Genomic DNA, 18881 nt, shown 5'->3' with positions numbered 1-18881 from the left:
CTTTACCTTTTGATGAGGTCACTGGGGTCAAGGTCACCAAGGCTAATAATAGATTTTTTCCGTCACACTTTTGTTACAGTTTCTCATAGCACCTTCAATACTTTACCGATCTCTTTCATATTTGGCATGTAGATACCTTACATGGACCTCTACCTTTTGATGAGGTTTGAGGTCACTGGGGTCAATGTCACCGAGGCTAATAATAGATTTTTTTAGGTGGTTATTAACACATAGATTGACATAGCGCATCATCGGGGAGCATCCATCAGTTTCACTGATATTCTTGTTGTATGTTATATACGTGATCATAGATACTGTAAATTTTGTCTTATGCGACATGTTTATAATGTAGAAGATGAGTACCCTGTGTTTATGCAGTGCCCATTGTATAACACAGATATGGTTTGTTTATTCCGCAGTGGTTGAATGAAATGGAAACTGTTTGGTTTGTTCAATATGTTAATGGCCGATGAAAATTACAAGCACATATTTTTGATTGCAAAATGTGTGTATGTGAATGCTAATATATAACAACTACGTAATTATCATGCAAATTAGCTGTCATTTTAATACTGCATGCTTGTATTGCATTGTTTATTTATATCTGATAAAAAATACTGATTCTTAGGTTACTTTATAAGTATGTTACTATTTTGCATGCTTACATGTTATAGGTATTTAATTATAAGGTAATCCTTGTTTTGGTGGTATTATAATGTATAGCAGCATTTGTTCTACGAAAGTGCATGCGTGTGTTGCATCATATGACTTTGCATTCTTTAACTATTCAGGTTATTTTATATAATTATGAAATTAAACTGTATGTATTATGGCCCTGTGGCCTGACTGCAAATAAATATTCGTATTTGTATACAGTTTTTGTAATGTGATGTATGGTTGTATCGTGTTGTTTCACTTTTTGATCAATATAACTATTATGCATACAATGTGTTATTATTCTTACCTCAAAGGAGCCATATCAATACAAATTACAACTTTCCTTCAAGTGTACAGGTTGACACGAGTGACTGGTGTATCGGGCATATCTAGGTTTTAAAAATGACAAAGAAATTTACTATACGGTTTAACATTGTTATAACTGGTGACACGATTACAAGCGGTACATTTACCGGTAGTTGCATACATATGTTACATAAATTCATGTGCCATATCAAGTACAAGCGGCACGTATATCGATAGTTAGCATACCCATGTTCAAGTAATATCTATTACAAGAGACAATTGTACCTTAGTTGGCATAGTCATGTTTAAGTGAACAATCGCATGCGTGATATCATTCAAGCGTCACGTGTACCGGTGGTTTATATACGCATATTCAAGAGATCCATGTCGCATGCGTGACATAACAAGCGCCACGTATACCAGTAGTTTGTATACCCATGTTCAAGATACATAACGCAAGTGTGATATCAATTACAAGCGGTACATGTACTAGTACTTTGATATTAATGACGAGCGTCACTTGTAACGGCGGTTGACATACGCATGCCCAAGAGATCCATGTCGCCTGAGTGATGTTCATGGCAAGCGTTACGTGTACCGTTAGTTGACATACGCATGCTCAATTGTCGCCTGCGTGATGTTCGTGACAAGCGTCAAGTGTACCGTTAGTTGACATACGCATGCCCAAGAGATCCATGTCGCCTGCGTGATGTTCATGGCAAGCGTCACGTGTACCGTTAGTTGACATACGCATGCTCAAGAGATACATGTCGCATGCGTGATATTAATGGCAAGCGTCACGTGTACCGTTAGTTGACATACGCATGCCCAAGAGATCCATATCGCCTGCGTGATATTGATGACAAGCGCCACGTGTACCAGTAGTTTGTATACCCGTGTTCAAGAAACATAACACACGTGTTATATCAATTACAAGCGGTACATATATAGCCTTGTTCAAGAGATAGATGTCGCCTGTGTGATAGTAATATCAAGCGCCACGTGTACCTTTAGTTGGCGTACCTTTGTTCAAGAGATCCATGTCACATACGCGATATATCAAGCGTCACGTGTACCGGTAGTTGGTGTTACCTTGTTCAAGAGATCCATGTCGCCTGTGTGATAGTAATATCAAGCGTCACGTATACCTTTAGTTGTCGTACCCTTGTTCAAGACATCCATGTCACATACGTGATATTAATATAAAGCGTCACGTGTACCGTTAGTTGACATACGCATGTTAATGAGATCGATGTCGCCTGCGTGATATTAATGGCAATCTTCATGTGTAGGGGTAGTTGACATACGCATTATCAAGTGATCCATGTCGCCTGCGTGATGTTCATGGCAAGCGTCAAGTGTACCGTTAGTTGACATACGCATGCTCAAGAGATCCACGTCGCCTGCGTGATATTAATGACAAGCGCCACGTGCACCAGTAGTTTGTATACCCGTGTTCAAGATACATAACACACGTGATATATCAATTACAAGCGGTACATGTACCGGTAGTTTGTATAGCATTGTTCAAGAGATCCATTTCGCATTTGTCAACTTCATGAGAGTGCCAACCGAGATGTTTGATGAGATTCTCGCACGAGTGGGCCAAAGGATAACGTAACAGCGCAACAACTACAGACTTCATATTGAACCAGGGATGAAGCTATCAATTGCGCTGCGGCATCTTGTGTCTGGTTCAAAGTACCGTGATATGCGATTCGGCTGGAGGGTACCCCACAACACTATTTCTCTTCTCGTGCTACAAATAAGTACCGCTTAATTTACTATAGTGTTAAAATAAATAAAAAAAGGCTTCTGTTAGTCATTTAAACATATTTATATATTTGAATGTCTACGTCTAGCATCAGTTTATATGAATTGCATTGTGTTAAGTTATTGGTATAGGATAAAAGGCAAATAGATGAGTGCGCGCACTACAACACTAACCTTCTAAATTGTATATTGTCATTAGTACTGTCTTGTGCGCATATCTTGAAATGCACAGTTATAAGCACATTTTATGAAGTAGTATGTTTTTACCTTATCATCCACTCGCTAAAAGTCATGGATTATCTACGACATGTGTCATACACTTATAATCCACGCTAGCTTATTATACTGTTATCTTTTACGCGTCAGGTCTGTAGAGCAGTCATAGATGAGTATGCTGACGAGGTGATGCCGTTGCCAACAACAGCTGCCGATTGCACGCGAATAGCGGACGGCTTCAGGGACAGCTGGAATATCCCCCATACTATTGGTGCTATTGATGGCGAACATATTGCCTGCAAATGTACACCAAGATACGGGTCTACGTATTTTAACTACAAGAAATACTTAACCGTTGTCCTGCTAGCCCTGTAGGATTTTGACTACAAGTTCGTCTGGGCTGACATTGGAGGCCGTGTTGCTGCATCCGATGCACAGTTGTGGAACGAGTCTGACCTGAAGGCAGCAGCTGAGAACGGAGACCTTAACCTGCCAGAACCTGAAGTTTTGCCACATGATTCTGAGGATGTGCCCTACTCTTTCATCGTTGTACGTTGTACGTTGGTGTTCGGTACTTTTCCATTTCTCTCACGTTGGGCGAACGTTTTGTCCGGTACTAATGCATTTCTCTGCCGTTTTATCCGGTAGAAGTCCTTTACTCGCACAGTCATATCCGTTAGCCGACCGTTAATTATCAGGTACATATCCGTTAAACGTTCGTTTTTTCCCGTTATAGCACCGGTACTTGTGCGGTCATTGTGTGTTTCCTACGCTTCACACACCGTTTGCGAGAGTCTTGAGTGGCAGAGCAGGTAAATTCAATCACAGGATAACCAAAATCTGCATTTTTGTGCGTTTTTTCTCCGTTGCAATTTCGTTAGTCGGTCCGACCGGGCCTTGTAATTTGCTCAATTCGTTTCTTTCTAAAATCATTTCCCATATAAATCGCGTCTATTTGACGTTAACCGGTTTCATAATAACAAAACATATTTCACAATGTATAGGCTCAAACAAACTTGGTATACCTAGGGAAAACGTAGAGCAAAATAGGAGGTAGCTTCACCCAGCTCCTTTTTTTGGTTCATCGCTCCTGTCCCTTTAGGGCATCAACATTGAAATGATAAATATCCTCCAAACTTTAATTAACTTTGTCAAGTATTCGATAACAACACTCACGAAGCACATGTGCTTACACCTGTAATTAAATACATTATACTTACAAATACCCTTGATATAACACATAATCAGAAAATGTCATCGTCTGTTCCGAATTTCCACACTGCTCATTTCTTTAGCAGCACCAGGCACCTTTTGGGATCCTAGATCTTTCCATTGGTATACGTTAGACTGTGTAGTACCATTTGCATTTCAATTTTCTTGTGGATGTATCATCAGCTACGAAAACTTAGTTTTCTATACGGTGTCAAGCGTTTGGGTATGTAGGAAGTTCGTCAGAAACGGTTAATGACGCTATTTTTGCATTGATACTTCATGCTGCCAAGCAATGACTGTATGCATACAGACACATCCTTAAACTCTATATCTACAGGCGTGTACGAGTACTTTAAAACCACAGCTCTTCTTAATATTCGTACAAAAGTGTACTATAAATTAAATAATCTTATTATGTATCCCTGATTTGAAGTAATTTAAGACCAGAGCACATTTTCACCTACATTTCAAGTTGAAATAATAGACTCGTACTTATATTTTACAAGCAAAAAAAAATTCTGTAGGTATCAAATTATGTTAAAATAATGAAGTGTTCTCTGTCTAGTTCTCCGTATATTGAATGCGATTGTTTTACGATAAGAATACCTAATAGGTCAAACGCTTTTCCATTGCCTTTCTAAAGTCCTAGTCTTACACAGAGCAAAATTCATTTAGACAACTATCTGATTGGAATAATTTTAGGTTCATGAGGATCAATGTTGACGCCAGTACTTCCTTCAACATTCAGATTTACAAAAATCCCTATTCGTTTAATTTCTTGTTTCATAAAATACATAGTTTTGATGATTCATAAAGAGTCATTTTGATGTAAACGTCGTATTTCTTAACACTTTAGTGTGAAATTCATGAAACAACAAGATATGTGTTTGTCAGAAACACTATCAGTATGTCCCCTTCTGCGCCGCTTTGAAGCTATATATTTGACCTTGACCTTTCACCACTCAAAATGTGCAGCTCCATGAGAAACACATGCATGCCAAATATGAAGTTGCTATCTTCAATATTGCAAAAGTTATGGCAAAATATTAAAGTTGGAGCAAACAAACCAACCAACCAACCAACCAACCAACCAACCAACCAACCAACCAACAGTGCAAAAACAATATGTCCCCCCCCTATAGTGGAGGGGGACATTGAAATAACAAGATGCGTTTGTGAAACACAATGTCCCCCTATATGACGTTTGACCTTGAAGGATGACCTTGACCCTTCATCACTCAAAATGTGCAGCTCCATGAGATACACATGCATGCCAAATATCAAGTTGCTATATTCAATATAGCAAAAGTTATTGCAAAATGTTAAAGTTGGCGCAAACCAACCAACCAACAGACCAACCAACAGACAGGGCAAAAACAATATGTCCCCCACTACTATAGTGGGGGACATAAAAAGCAAGGCAATCAAATCACATCAATAACAACGTTGAACTTCCATCATATACCTTTTTGGCAAATATGGAAGTTATGTATTAAATAATAATAACAATACAGTGTTGTTGTTTTGTCATTTATTAAGTATACAGATCATTGCAAGATTCTGATGGCTTTTCTTGAAATGCATCACCAGCCGTCTGGAACACTGAAAAAAAGGCAATGGATACTCTGTTAAGTTATGGTGAAAAACAAATTATTTGCATTTTCTGTACAAAAATAAATTAACAAGGCTCACATTAAAAATTTGATTCTTGAATCAAATAAGATTTGTTAAAGGGCATATCGACAGCTAAAACAGAATTTTTTTCTCTGAAATAAATGTATGCGTTAATAAGAACTTATTTGAATGTTTCTTAAAGCACAGACCTTGCTATATATATTGTAAATATGTACATTACTAATTAACAAGAGCTGTCAGAGGACAGAGCACTCGACTTTTCGAGTGCTTGACAGTATAACGTAAGCCATCACGGAGAGGGAGTATAATGTGTGTGTGTGTGGTCATTTAATAGATGATATTTCAAAAAAAAGAAAAAAAAATGTTTGAGGGGGGGGGAGTAAAGGTCATTCAAAAGTCAAGGTCAAATTCAACTTGCCAGGTACAGTACCATCATGATAGTAAGAAAGTATTTGAAGTTTGAAAGCAATAGCCTTGATACTTTAGAAGTAAAGTGGATCTAAACACAAAATTTAACAAAATATTCAAAGTTACTAAGACAAACAAGAATATCAGTGAAACTGATGGATGCTCCCCGATGATGCGCTTTGTCAATGTATGTGTTAATAAACACCTAAAAAATCTATTATTAGCCTCAGTGACCTTGACCCAGTGACCTCAAACCTCATCAAAAGGTAGAGGTCCATGCAAGGTACCTACATGCCTAATATGAAAGAGATCGGTAAAGTATTGAAGGCGCTAAGAGAAACGGTAGCAAAAGTGTGACGAAAGGAAGTCTATTATTAGCCTCGGTGACCTTGACCTTGACCCCAGTGACCTCAAACCTCATCAAAAGGTAGAGGTCCATGCAAGGTACCTACATGCCAAGTAGGAAAGCGATTGGTAAAGTATTGAAGGCGCTATGAGAAACAGTAGCAAAAGTTTGACGGAAGAAAGTCTATTATTAGCATCGGTGACCTTGACCCCAGTGACCTCAAACCTCATCAAAAGGTAGAGGTCCATGCAAGGTACCTACATGCCAAATATGAAAGCGATTGGTTAAGTATTGAAGGCGCTATGAGAAACGGTAGCAAAAGTGTGACAGAAGTAAGGAAGTAAGTAAGTAAGGAAAGACAAACTGGCAACTATATGCTCCGCCGAAATTTATTCCATTATTCCGTTAAAAGGCCAACCAGAGTTATGCAACTTGCCCTGTACAGTCCCCTAATGATAGTTAGCGAGATCTCCAAGTCTGAAAGCAATAAGCAATAGCTATGATACTTTACAAGTCAAATGGACCGAAACACAAAACTTAACCAAATGCTCAATTATCTACGTATAAAAGGGGCCATAATTCTGTCACAATGCTTGAAACAGTTGTCTGATCTTGTTAATAGATTGGGATCATGTTGGTAAAGAAGTACGCAAAATTTGAAAGCAATATGTCAAAGGACATAGAAAATATTTGAGGTTGTACGCAAACTTTAACATAGATTTATCAATAATATTCATATTCTAAGTGAAAAAAGGGCCATAATTCTTACAAAATGCTTGATTCAGTTGTCTGCTCTTGTTTTTATAGATTGGTGTCATTATGGTAAAAAAGTATGCAAAATATAAAAGCAATATGTCAAAGGACATAGGAAATATGTGAGGTGGTACGCAAACTTTAACATTCCAACGCTCACTGTAACGCCGACGCCAGGGTGAATAGGATAGCTCCACTTATATATATATATAATCAAGCTAAAAAAAGTTATCCCCACGACACTTTTTGTGGGCACAGAAAATCGTAGTAGTATTAACATATCAAGCTATGCGCATGCTCATTGACCATAATGAATAATGGAACAGTAGTTTTGTGCAGAAAATATTCATTAAGATTGTGAATGTTGTGGGCAAGATTTCGATCCCCATAAGCACTAAGACCATTATGTAATAATATTTTTTAGGCCCTTCACTAATCTTTTTAAACGATTTCATCAATGTTCCTTATACATGTACTTTTATTTTTCATAAAAATCGGACATGTGGAATGTTGAATATTTGCCATTGCATAGAGAAATACCATTGACATGCCCCCTTAAATTGATTGCAGAAAAAGTTGTAAACCAAAAACAAATAATAACAAAGAGCAGTGAAAAAAATTGACCATTATTAATGTAATTTCAAACAACAATGAAAATTTAAGGCAACAAGAGCTGTCAGAAGACAGCGCGCTCGACTATTCGAGTGCTTGACAGTATAACGTAAGCCATCATGGATAGGAGGTATAATGTGGGTGTGTGGTCATTTAATAGATGATATTTCAAAAAAAAAGAAAAAACATTGACATTATATCCAATTCCTTGCAACCTTGACCAGTGGAGTATCAGATTTTTTGTCCTGTCATAAACAAACATTAAACCCAATGTGAAGACAAAAAGAACTAAATCCTTGAAATGCACTAAGTGACCTCGTGACCTAGTTTTTGACCCGGCATGACCCATATTCGAACTTGACCTAGATATTGTCTAGACACAACTTCTGACCAAGTTTGGTGAAGATCGGATGAAAACTATTTGAATTAGAGAGCGGACACTGCTGTGGACGCCGCCCGCCAAGGGTGAAACTATAATACGTCCCGTTTTTAAAAACGGGCGTATAAAAAAAGGAGAGCATGAGATTTGGATGTGTGAGAGGGTGTTTTGCTGCGTAAATGCGCGACTCTCACGCTGAATGCCTGATACTTGACAGGCGCATGAATGTTGATGCAAACTACTTCAATTAGAGAGCAGACACCATGCTAAATCCTTGAAATGCACTAAGTGACCCCGTGACCTAGTTTTTGACCCGGCATGACCCATATTCGAACTTGACCTAGACATTGTCTAGACACAACTTCTGACCAAGTTTGGTAAAGATCGAATGAAAATTATTTGAATTAGAAAGCGGACACGAAAAGTGTGACAGACTGACAGACAGACGGACAGTGCGAAAACTATATACCCCCTTTTCTTCGAAAGGGGGCATAAAAATAACTTATCCATAGACATCTGATGTATTTTGTAATGGGAATGCTTTGGAGATTACCATAACATTCTGTGCACACGTAAAACCTTTACGAGGAATCCTTAACATGAAAGATTTATTAATATTTTTGAAAATTAAGCAAACATTCATTTTTCCCATGAAAGCATTATAATTATGGCTTTTTATAAGCATAATATGATGTATGAAATAGTTTTTTTCTTTTTAATTTTATGTTAATGTTGAACCATTCAATCACTTTAAAAACATTGCAAGTTATTGCATATCCACAAAGCAAATGAATCTTAGCAGGTAAATTCAATGAATTTATCATTGGTACCCCCAGCCGATAATTTTAAAAATCTGTATAGAAGTTCACCATATGATGTTTTATGCAAAATATGTATGTTCGCACTGCAGTTTTTGAGAAGAATATTTTTAAGTGTTCATTATAATATATATTATATAAGGAAAACAAATTTGATCCGAGGGTGGGGCAAATATGATCCAATGATACTTGAACAATCTTGGTGAAGGTCCACAAGATGAAGTTTCATGCCAAATATCTTTGCTCTAGGCCTTGTGGTTTATGAGAAGATTTTTGTTTTTGAAGTTTTTACAATATACTAATAAGGAAATTACATTTCCCTCCCCAGTAGGGCAATTTTGACCCCAGGAACATAGTTTGAACAATCATGGTACAAGTCCCACCAATTAACCTTTGAACTCTTAAGTGTAATCTTGAGTTTGGAGATTTTGACGTTATTCTTTCTTATGACACACCGTCGAGTGATGGTGAACAAATGTGCTTAATGATTTTAAAATCTTACAATGAATGACACATTTATGGCCCGGACAAGCTCATTTATGGCCATTTTTACCTTTGAACTTAAAGTGTGACCTTGACCTTCGAGATTTCGACATTATTCCTTCCCATGCAACACCGTCAAATTATGGTGAACACATGATTTTCAATTGAATTTAATTCTGACAATGAATAACATAATAATGGCCCAGACAAGGTCATTTATGGCCATTTTTGACATTTGAACTCAAAGTGTGACCTTGACCTTTGAGATATTGACGTTTTCTTGAGCAGTGACCGGCCGTGTCATGATTGTGAACATTTATTGTAAGTTATTTGAAATTCCTCCATTCAATAACAGACTTACGCTCCAGACAAGCCTAACCCGGACTTTCATACTGACGGACTGATCCACATACACCAAACCGCCAACTGTGACAAATATGTCAAGCTCTCCATAAGTGGGCTCGACAAAAAATCGACTTGCCCACGGGTAAAGGTCCACCACACAATGTTTCATGCTAAATATCTCAGCCCAAGGCCTTGCAGTTTCAGAGTAGATTTTTTAAGTTTTTCCTTTTGGTTGCCACGGCAACAAGGATTTCATGGAATACAATTCTTGGAGCAACATTGAAGGAGTTTCATGCCAGGAATATTCCTGCCAGTTTCATCAAGCTTTGCCCAAAGGTTTAGTAGGAGATATTGTTTAAGTAAAAATGTTGACATATAGACACACATCGCAAAACAGACAAAGACCAGCAACAATAACTCAAGTTGAGCTATAAAGGGTACATCTCTGAAATGACCAAATCATCCTGATGACACTTAAGCAAGAACCACTGAAAAATGATAACAAATTTAATATATGAATTTCACTAAATTCATACACCAACATATGCAGACAGAAATTTGAAATTTTCAATCAATTAAGGGGCCATAACAGTTTAATTTTACAATGGCTTCAAGGCCTTTCCCGAACTTGGAATGTCAAAATGAACTTTTGCATTATAGTTTATCTGTCTTCAAGGTAACAATCTGGTAAAAATATTATACATAAGACAAGTCGGTCAATTAACAGGCGAACAGCTTTGTTGTATACTTAAATAAACCCAATTTTAACGCCTATTAACTTCAAGTTTCATTCAATTCTATGCAATTGCTACTGAAAAACAACTCTGGTCTGAAAAGTAATTTAGGGTTATCTTTTCGAATCAATACTAGGCTTATTTATATTACATACCCTCAGGTTTGTATACTTGCCGGTTCAGGAGGCGTTATAGAGCGCTATCAGTTTAATAATTATTCCCCGAATATCTTTCAGGTGTGCCAGCGGGGTGTCCTGGAACAGCTTGATCGTTTTCACTACATGCTCACTCTCAGTGAAGTCGCGCTCCAGGTTTGCGTCCGTCAGGATGGCCGCACTCTCCTCTACCCTCCGAACAACCTTGCGACGGCTCATATCCAGGCGGTTGAGGTCAGGCAGCCTGTGAGAAGGAGATCAGCCTGAAAAAAATAAAGCTAAACAAGCAAATTTGTTGAATTGATATCCCCCGCCAATATGCTTCTGGACACAAAAGTGTTATATTTGACACTCAAAAAAGCATTTTTTTTAAGATACAAAGGGCCAAAACTCCGTTATTAACAAACTGTGTACAATGCCATTTGGCGTGCATCATCCTCTTATCCATATATATACTCATACCAAGTTTCAATGAAATCGGCCAAAGCACTTCCAAGATATGGTTCTGGACACAAAAGTGCTGGACGGACGGAAAGACGGACGGAAGAACAGACAGAAAGACGGACAACGCCAAAACATTAATAAGTAGATGTCCAAGAAGAATGAATAATTTACATAAATCAAATCCTATGTTTACGCTTACATTGTTCAATGCGCGGGCGTCCGCTAGACCATTCCCTCGCACCACTTCAGGAAGTTCTTGATTGCCGTTAGTGCAGTCCGCACCGTCTTCAGCTGGTTAGTGGTGTTGAGGAACTGTCGTGGACCTCCATATGGCTCTTCCACAACAGCACGTCACTCAACACCGCTCCTTCCAAGTAGCCAGACAGGGCCAGGAACCGGTTGATCTTCATGTTGACCTCTTGTGTTTTCGACTCGTTTGCCAACCCACCTGGCCTGCTCCGCAGGAACATGTAGTCATCATATGAGTCAACGATTGAAGCTGCAACAAGTATTATTGGATGATATTCTATGCTAGATGGTGAAATCGCATATAATTTAACTCACAACCAGTAATTCCAAAGTATTATAAATAAATAATATTTATCTTAAATTTTAATGTACTTATATATATTTCCTCACGGTTTTTAATATATATACATGTTGCAATATTAATGACTATCAATTGAAATGTATATAATCAAAAAAAATCTGGGAAAACAGGGCTTAATGCACCAAGTATTGGTTCTTCCCTGTAAACAGACTCGAGACTTTACACTATATAAGCAATCCATATTGTTACTTGCAGCTTCTCCGACCATGCATCACCCTTGCATTGGGTTCCAGGCTCAGGCAGTATTTCCGCGTTAGGAACGAAAAGTCTTCTTCCTCCTCCTCCTCAACCTTCTCATCCTCCTATGCCAATAATCATGAGTGGCGAGTCTGCTGGTCACCTTTCCTGAAGTTTTCACGACCTGTAAATGACGTTTAAATGTAAAAGTTACAAATCGTTTGGTATGGTTTTGTATTAGACATTGATAGAAATATGAGAAATTAAATACAAAAAACACACAAACAATATTTAACACTTACCTTCCGGAAACGGCCCTCTTGTGTAAACGAAATTGAATGTCCCAGCCTCCATTTTGTGCTCCTGTTCTAGATGACGCAGCCGGTCAATCACCGACCGGTCGCACAGCCAGCAAGAGTAGTAATTCCTCGGCTTTGTCTTCTTCACTTTCCGCCCGGTCTTAGCACGTGCCTCTGACATTAACGGCTTCATGGGGTCTGCCGTCAGCGCTTGCACCCAGCGAACGTGATCTGTTACCCAGAGGTACATAGTCGTCTTGCCCTTTACCACGCAAATGGGGCATTGCCTTGGGATAGGCTTTGCGTTTGGTGTCTGAAATATTAGTTTGAAATGTGTACGAAGCAGGTGGCTATCAATATATATGATTTATTAAGAGATGATGAGATAACGGAACCAGTTAATTGATTGAAATAATGATTATGTGATTGAAGCAGTTATGCTAGGGTAAAATACCAAGGAATGTGTATAGATATTGTTAACTTTTTTTTAATGGTGTTAAAAATGAATATTCTATTGCAATATTTGCACATGCTTTGTTTTATTATACAAAGTAATCACTATAAACCTTAAGTTTATTCTCATGAAAAAACATACCATTAAATACCAATACTGATTACTTTATCTGTTTGAGTGACATTAACAGTGACCATGTACATGTATATATCAATCTATACTGTCTAACTCCCCTTGCAGATATTATTGACAGGTAAATATAATATTATATACCGTCTTATAACGATTCAAGACTTGGCCAAAATAAGGCCCCATTCCCTCAACAAAAAATTATTAATTTTTCCTCAGATAAAAATTCACCCGACACGCAAGCAAATTGATTGCCCTATACCCAGAATCGTCAAGTTTAAAATGTTTAAAACTAAATAGAATTGTTATGTATTTAATTTGGCGGTAATAGCTTAATCAAGTGATTAAAAAAACATATTATATTGTTTCTCATGTTTGGTTTAAAGTCCAATTTTTTTTTTAATGATGCCCTATTTCCCCCGCCTCAGGGTACAGGTATCATAAGGTATTCTGAATCAACATTTTCATCAAAAACAATGATTCTTCATTCTTTACAGGCTGGGGGATTAAATTTTTAGAAACAACAAAAACCTTTCGAATTGCATACAAAACGTTAAGATTTTAAAATGAAAATGTTGATTCAGAATGCCTTATGATTCGGAATACCTTGACAAACTGACCGTTACCCCAAACCCTGAGGTAGCCGTGGCGTAAAGGATATGGTGTCCGCCTAGCGACCAGGAGGTCACGGGTTCGATCCCCACTGTGGAAGCGTTCTTTAGATCTTCCCTATAGACACAAAGTACTGGTTCTAGGCACAGGAAACAAAATTTACAGCTTTATCAAATAAGCCCTATGCAATCAAACTAAAATATACTGGTTTGAACTAAACCAGAGGGAGATCTCTGCATGATGATTGTTAGTCTTATTTATAAGACGCGCAAAGAATTTAGAGATACTTTACCCATATAAAAAGTATCTCAGTGTGACCCAAATTTGACGATGTAACGATTACATGAAGCAATATTTAGCAAATAATTAAAGAAATAATGAAATGTTTAATAGCACAAAATAATAATTTTAAACTCTGATTATTACTTTGAAATGATTCCAAGACAATAATCATCCATTTAATCGATACAAATAGAACATCGTCGAATTTAGGTGTCGTCGAATTTGGGTTACGGTAGGATAGCTTAAATATTTCACTTCAAGAATATGTTTGCGTATCAGATATCAAATATGTACAAGACACAACCAATACAATTGTGTTACTGTTATGAATAATACAATTTAAAAAAAAATGTTTTTTTTCTCCGTTTATTACTTTCACTGAATCGAAGGGTTAACAGAACCCAAGGCGAACATGATATAGGGCGAACACAAGGCTACGGGCCGAAACCCATTAATAAAAATATATGCAATGACAACATAAGTATGGGGTCATTATACAAAAGATACCGTCTAATTATTTGGACACAAACCACAGTTTACCAACCACACAAAATGGCGGCGACATCTACTTTCACTTTAACCATTTACTGCGCCCGCCACTGAGCATGCGCATACTTGGTTTTACATGCTATTTTTAGTTGGGCGACGGTGGACCATCGTCCATATGTTATTATACATAAGCCGTATCATTGTGTAGGTTACAATATACTAAATAATATAGTCACGAAGCATGGAGGGCTATGCTCTCTAAAAAAAAACAATATTTTACTCGATTGCATGTTTTACTCTTTAGACTGTTGTTCTGGTTTAATCGTTTGGTAATATTGATGGGGTAAGCATTGGTGTTCACTACTTAATCCCTGAAATATGATAGAGTTAGAGATTTAAGTAAAAATGGCACTGAAACTGGTTACAATCCACTAGAAAACGGCCGAAAATAAGAAGGTGCAAAAACAGTCGATTTCGATTTGGGTCAAACTCTTTTTTGGTTTGAACATGACATATCTTTTTTATTGCTTAAATCGATTCGGCTTAGAATGCCCTTTAGGAAAAGGTATTGTTATGGGGGTCTCTATGTGCAAAATGTTGCATTTATTTTCGCTTAAAGTTGACGCTTTTACATTGAATTATGTAGGAAAAACGTTTAGTATATTGTGAACTAAACGCAAATCAGGCCGCGTTACAAAGGAGCAGTATTTACATAAAGTCACCATTTTGTGTGTGGGGTATTATGCGTTTTTCTATTTTTCACGAAAAAAGAGCGTTTTGTTTCACGAATTAAACGAGCGTATCGAATTTTGAAGAAAAAACAGCTTTTTCAGTAAAAAAAAAACGTTCAGAAACTCGTCTTTAGCATCTCATAGCGCACCAATCCGTGCTAGATGAAGCTATAAACACGTTTTTATAAACGTTTATGTCTTCTTCGGCATAACATGTGGAAATATTCCAGTATTTTGACTGATTTGTATTATTTAGGTTAAGGTTTTTGCTCTTGAACGCCCGTTATAAATCAAAGCACTGACAGCGAAAGCCAGATGGCTTATCATGCGTTATTATAAATGCATTTTTAAGCATTTCTACGTGAAGGATCGATCTGAAATTTAGCATGAACATTGAATATAGGTTAATAATCATCAACACGTGCCTATTTTTGGCGATTTCAACAGTAAACGTTGTCTTATAGGTTACAATATACTAAATAATAAAGTCATGAAGGGCTATACTCTCTAAAAAAAAACATCATATTTTACTCGAAAGCATGTTTTACTCTTTAGACTGTTGCTTTGGTTTAATCGTTTGGTGATATTGATGGGGTAAGCATATGTGTTCACTACCTAATCCCTAAAATATGATAAAGTTAGAGATTTAAGTAAAAAAATGCACTGAAACTGGTTACAATCCACTAGAAAACGGCCGAAAATAAGAAGGTGCAAAAACAGTCGATTTTGATTTGGGTCAAACTCTTTTTTGGTTTGAACATGACGTATCTTTTTTATTGCTTAAATTGATTCAGCTTAGAATGCCCTTTAGGAAAAGGTATGGTTATTGGGGTCTCTATGTGCAAAATGTTGCATTTATTTTCGCTTAAAGTTGTCGCTTTTACATTGAATCATATAGGAAAAACATTTAGTATAGTGTGACCTAAACACACCCAGTGTAGCGTGAGTTTTGTCAAACCGTGAAAATCGTCAGATGAACCGGATGTCTGACGATTCTCACAGTACCCTCGTGAGATTGTTCACATCAGTCGCCGTGAAAAACGTCAGATCGATGAAAACCAATAATTTACGTATGGTTCTTTGAATTCAACCTAATTGTGCGAAGAACATAGCGTTTTTACACTTTGCGGTTATTTTCGGACATTTTTTTCGGACGTTGAGCGTAAACGTTCAAATATGGGAGGTTTTGGGGATTCCGATAATGACATCACGTTTGCGCATGCTCAAATTTTGGCCGCAAAAACTGCGGCCATTCTGCTATTGTTTGCATTTGATGAAACGCATCGTTATACGGTTACAATCATATTCGCGAACCTTTTTATGAACAAAAAATACTCAGAAATTGAAAATCTTTCAGATTAAATTGAATCCAATTAACGAACACAAATAAGGACGAAAACAAACAACAAATTGATTGATTTTATGTAATCAAAATATAAAAACTGATTTGAACCTATTTGTCTGTAAAAACTTACCTTGTTACAGATTAACTTAATCCTCTTGATAAATGTAAATGTTTTTATTGATTTAATTGTTCCATCAATTTTGACACTCTTTGTTTCAGCATTTTTAACCCAGTGTTTAATTGCCCCTTTGTTTATCACAAACCGACTATCTCGATATGATCGGATACTGTCCAGACAATTGACATGACGCCTTAATCAGTGATCGCTCCGCCCACTTAATCACGTGGCTCAGCGGGAAGAAAACCTAGACAAGCTAACACCAAAATGGCTTCTTTGCCTATAGAATGCATATAGATTTACGCGATATTCCGGATGATTTTATGGACTTGTTTAACACCATAATACACTTGTAAAGGGGTTGATGCCATTTAGTTATTCTGCAAATGCAAAAAATATACGATTAAAGAGAACATCAGCTATTTATAACGGGTAAATCGGTACATTAAACACGCTCTCAAACGCTTGCGCGCTTACCGAAATCGAACCCGTTATTACGTGTCATGGTGGTATTTGCAATAAATTAACACTTCACCGGTATTTACCCGTGTTATTAACAAAATTATTACCGAAACATTCTCCCCCCCCCCCTACCCGTGTATTTGACACGAAATAGCGCTTTATAACTGAGAATTCGGTGAAGTTTTACGCGCTTTCTGACGCCGGGTGGATTCCTCAATCCCACATGTTATTGCGTATAAAAGTGATATTAATCATATTTAACATTGCTTATGGGACATTTATCAATCACTATAATTTAAAGCGCAAAAACAACACAGTAAGTTTGGACATTGTCTGATATATAATTAGCGTTGTACGAAATGGAATACGGTCAGGCTATTATAAATTAATAAGGCTACCAATATCAGACGCTCGCGAAGGTACCGACTTCCCCGAAGTTACCGCATTTATTGGTTAACTAATATCAGTAATAATTACTCTTTTATAATAGCATTTATCGATACGTCTTTATTAAAATAATAACAAATGGTTTTCACTTGTTTCTGACACACACAGAAACGCGATTTTTAACGGGGATTTCGTAAAGTTACACGAATTGGGTACCAAAATTCTCAATTATTTTACATGCACACGTGACATAATACATACTTAATAATGCTTAGTTATTGCTTATATGACATTTCAAGTTTGTGAAATAAATTAATGTTCTATAAATGGGATTTCGGTAATTCTTGAGGCTTCCACTCGCTCTTGTCAAGACCGCATTGTCGCGTTGGAAATGGTATAAATTTAATTCATCTAACTTATCTTTCTGGTTACCAAATGTCAGAGTTGCATTAACCCTTTTTACACCGTTTTTTGCCATATTTCATTTCTGTTTTTTAATCCGAACAAAATAAACGAAACTCGTTTAAAAAATGAAATCTAGGCATTCGAGCTCCTAGTGTGGATTAAAAGCGTTTATTGGTGACACCACATAAGTGCAAATGTGTAGATACCGTTAATAAGATAATATATCACATGTCACCTTCAAATAACATGTATGATGTCAATTAAGTGCATTACTATCAGAGTAATAAAACACAGCACGAATTAGGCTTCATGCTAGGTTTTATTTCTCTTTAAGTAATGCAGATGAACCTCGCTTCTGACCTAGTAACTGATCAAACTATTTTTTTTAAAGTGAAATATTATGTGATAATCATATCGATAACATAAACTATTTAAATCTGCTAGTATATCCGATAAAAAATATGTTAAAATTGTCTTTGACAGTGTTGACGTTCAGTTGTTCGTGGTGACGACCGCATGTATTTATACATCTCTTACACTTCTCAAGATCTCTTTTCGGCTTTGGAAACGATATAAATTAAATGTCACCAACTAATCTTTCAGGATATCGATTGTCCGAGTAACATAATCCCCATTGACACCGTTTAACCATTTTTAATCGTTTTTTTAAAGAGAAAAACAAAAGAAACTCGTTGGAATAAAAGTGAACCTAAACATGTAGCTTGTCTAGAAAATGGCGGACAGGTCGTTGCTAACGAGTGCGCCCGATTAATCGATCGCTGATTGGTGGATCAATTCTAGTGGGCGGAGCGATCATAGATAAGGCGTCATGTCAATTACTAAGAAAACAGTGTGTCATAAACCCAGGGACCTATGCTTGTATGACTCTGTATGGGGTCTCTGCATAAACAACATGTGTCTGGTCATTAAACACAATTTATGATACCTCCATGTCATCTCTTGGTATATAAAGTCAAAAACTTAACAATTGCTTAAACTTGCTTTAATAAAATATTTGAACATATTAAAAAATAGACATTTGTCCGAAATGGATTAACAGCTAGGAACTATTAAGTATATATAAATTAACGAGTGGAAACACAAC

General features: G+C 37.0%; 1 protein-coding gene and 1 long non-coding RNA gene across 4 annotated transcripts in view; one reads left to right on the top strand and one right to left on the bottom strand.

Moving 5' to 3' along the window:
* Positions 1 to 443, top strand: part of LOC127837355 (uncharacterized) — a 28266-nt gene extending 27823 nt beyond the window's left edge. For all 3 annotated transcript variants that reach the window (XM_052364316.1, XM_052364317.1, XM_052364315.1), the window contains one exon: positions 172 to 443. The gene's annotated coding sequence lies outside the window, so the exon portion shown is untranslated. The remainder of the gene's footprint in view (positions 1 to 171) is intronic.
* Positions 444 to 10494: 10051 nt separating this feature from the next.
* On the bottom strand, positions 10495 to 12871 carry LOC127837358 (uncharacterized). Its single transcript, XR_008029251.1, has 4 exons — positions 12366 to 12871; positions 12076 to 12247; positions 11476 to 11775; positions 10495 to 11095 (listed from the first exon to the last, which is right to left on the bottom strand). It is a non-coding gene; the product is annotated as an uncharacterized LOC127837358 (long non-coding RNA).
* Positions 12872 to 18881: the final 6010 nt, after the last annotated feature.

The sequence above is a fragment of the Dreissena polymorpha genome, chromosome 7, assembly GCF_020536995.1.
Source record: "Dreissena polymorpha isolate Duluth1 chromosome 7, UMN_Dpol_1.0, whole genome shotgun sequence".
Lineage (NCBI taxonomy): Eukaryota > Metazoa > Mollusca > Bivalvia > Myida > Dreissenidae > Dreissena > Dreissena polymorpha.
Note: the sequence above shows the minus strand (reverse complement) of the source record. Positions and strands in the feature narration are given on the sequence as shown.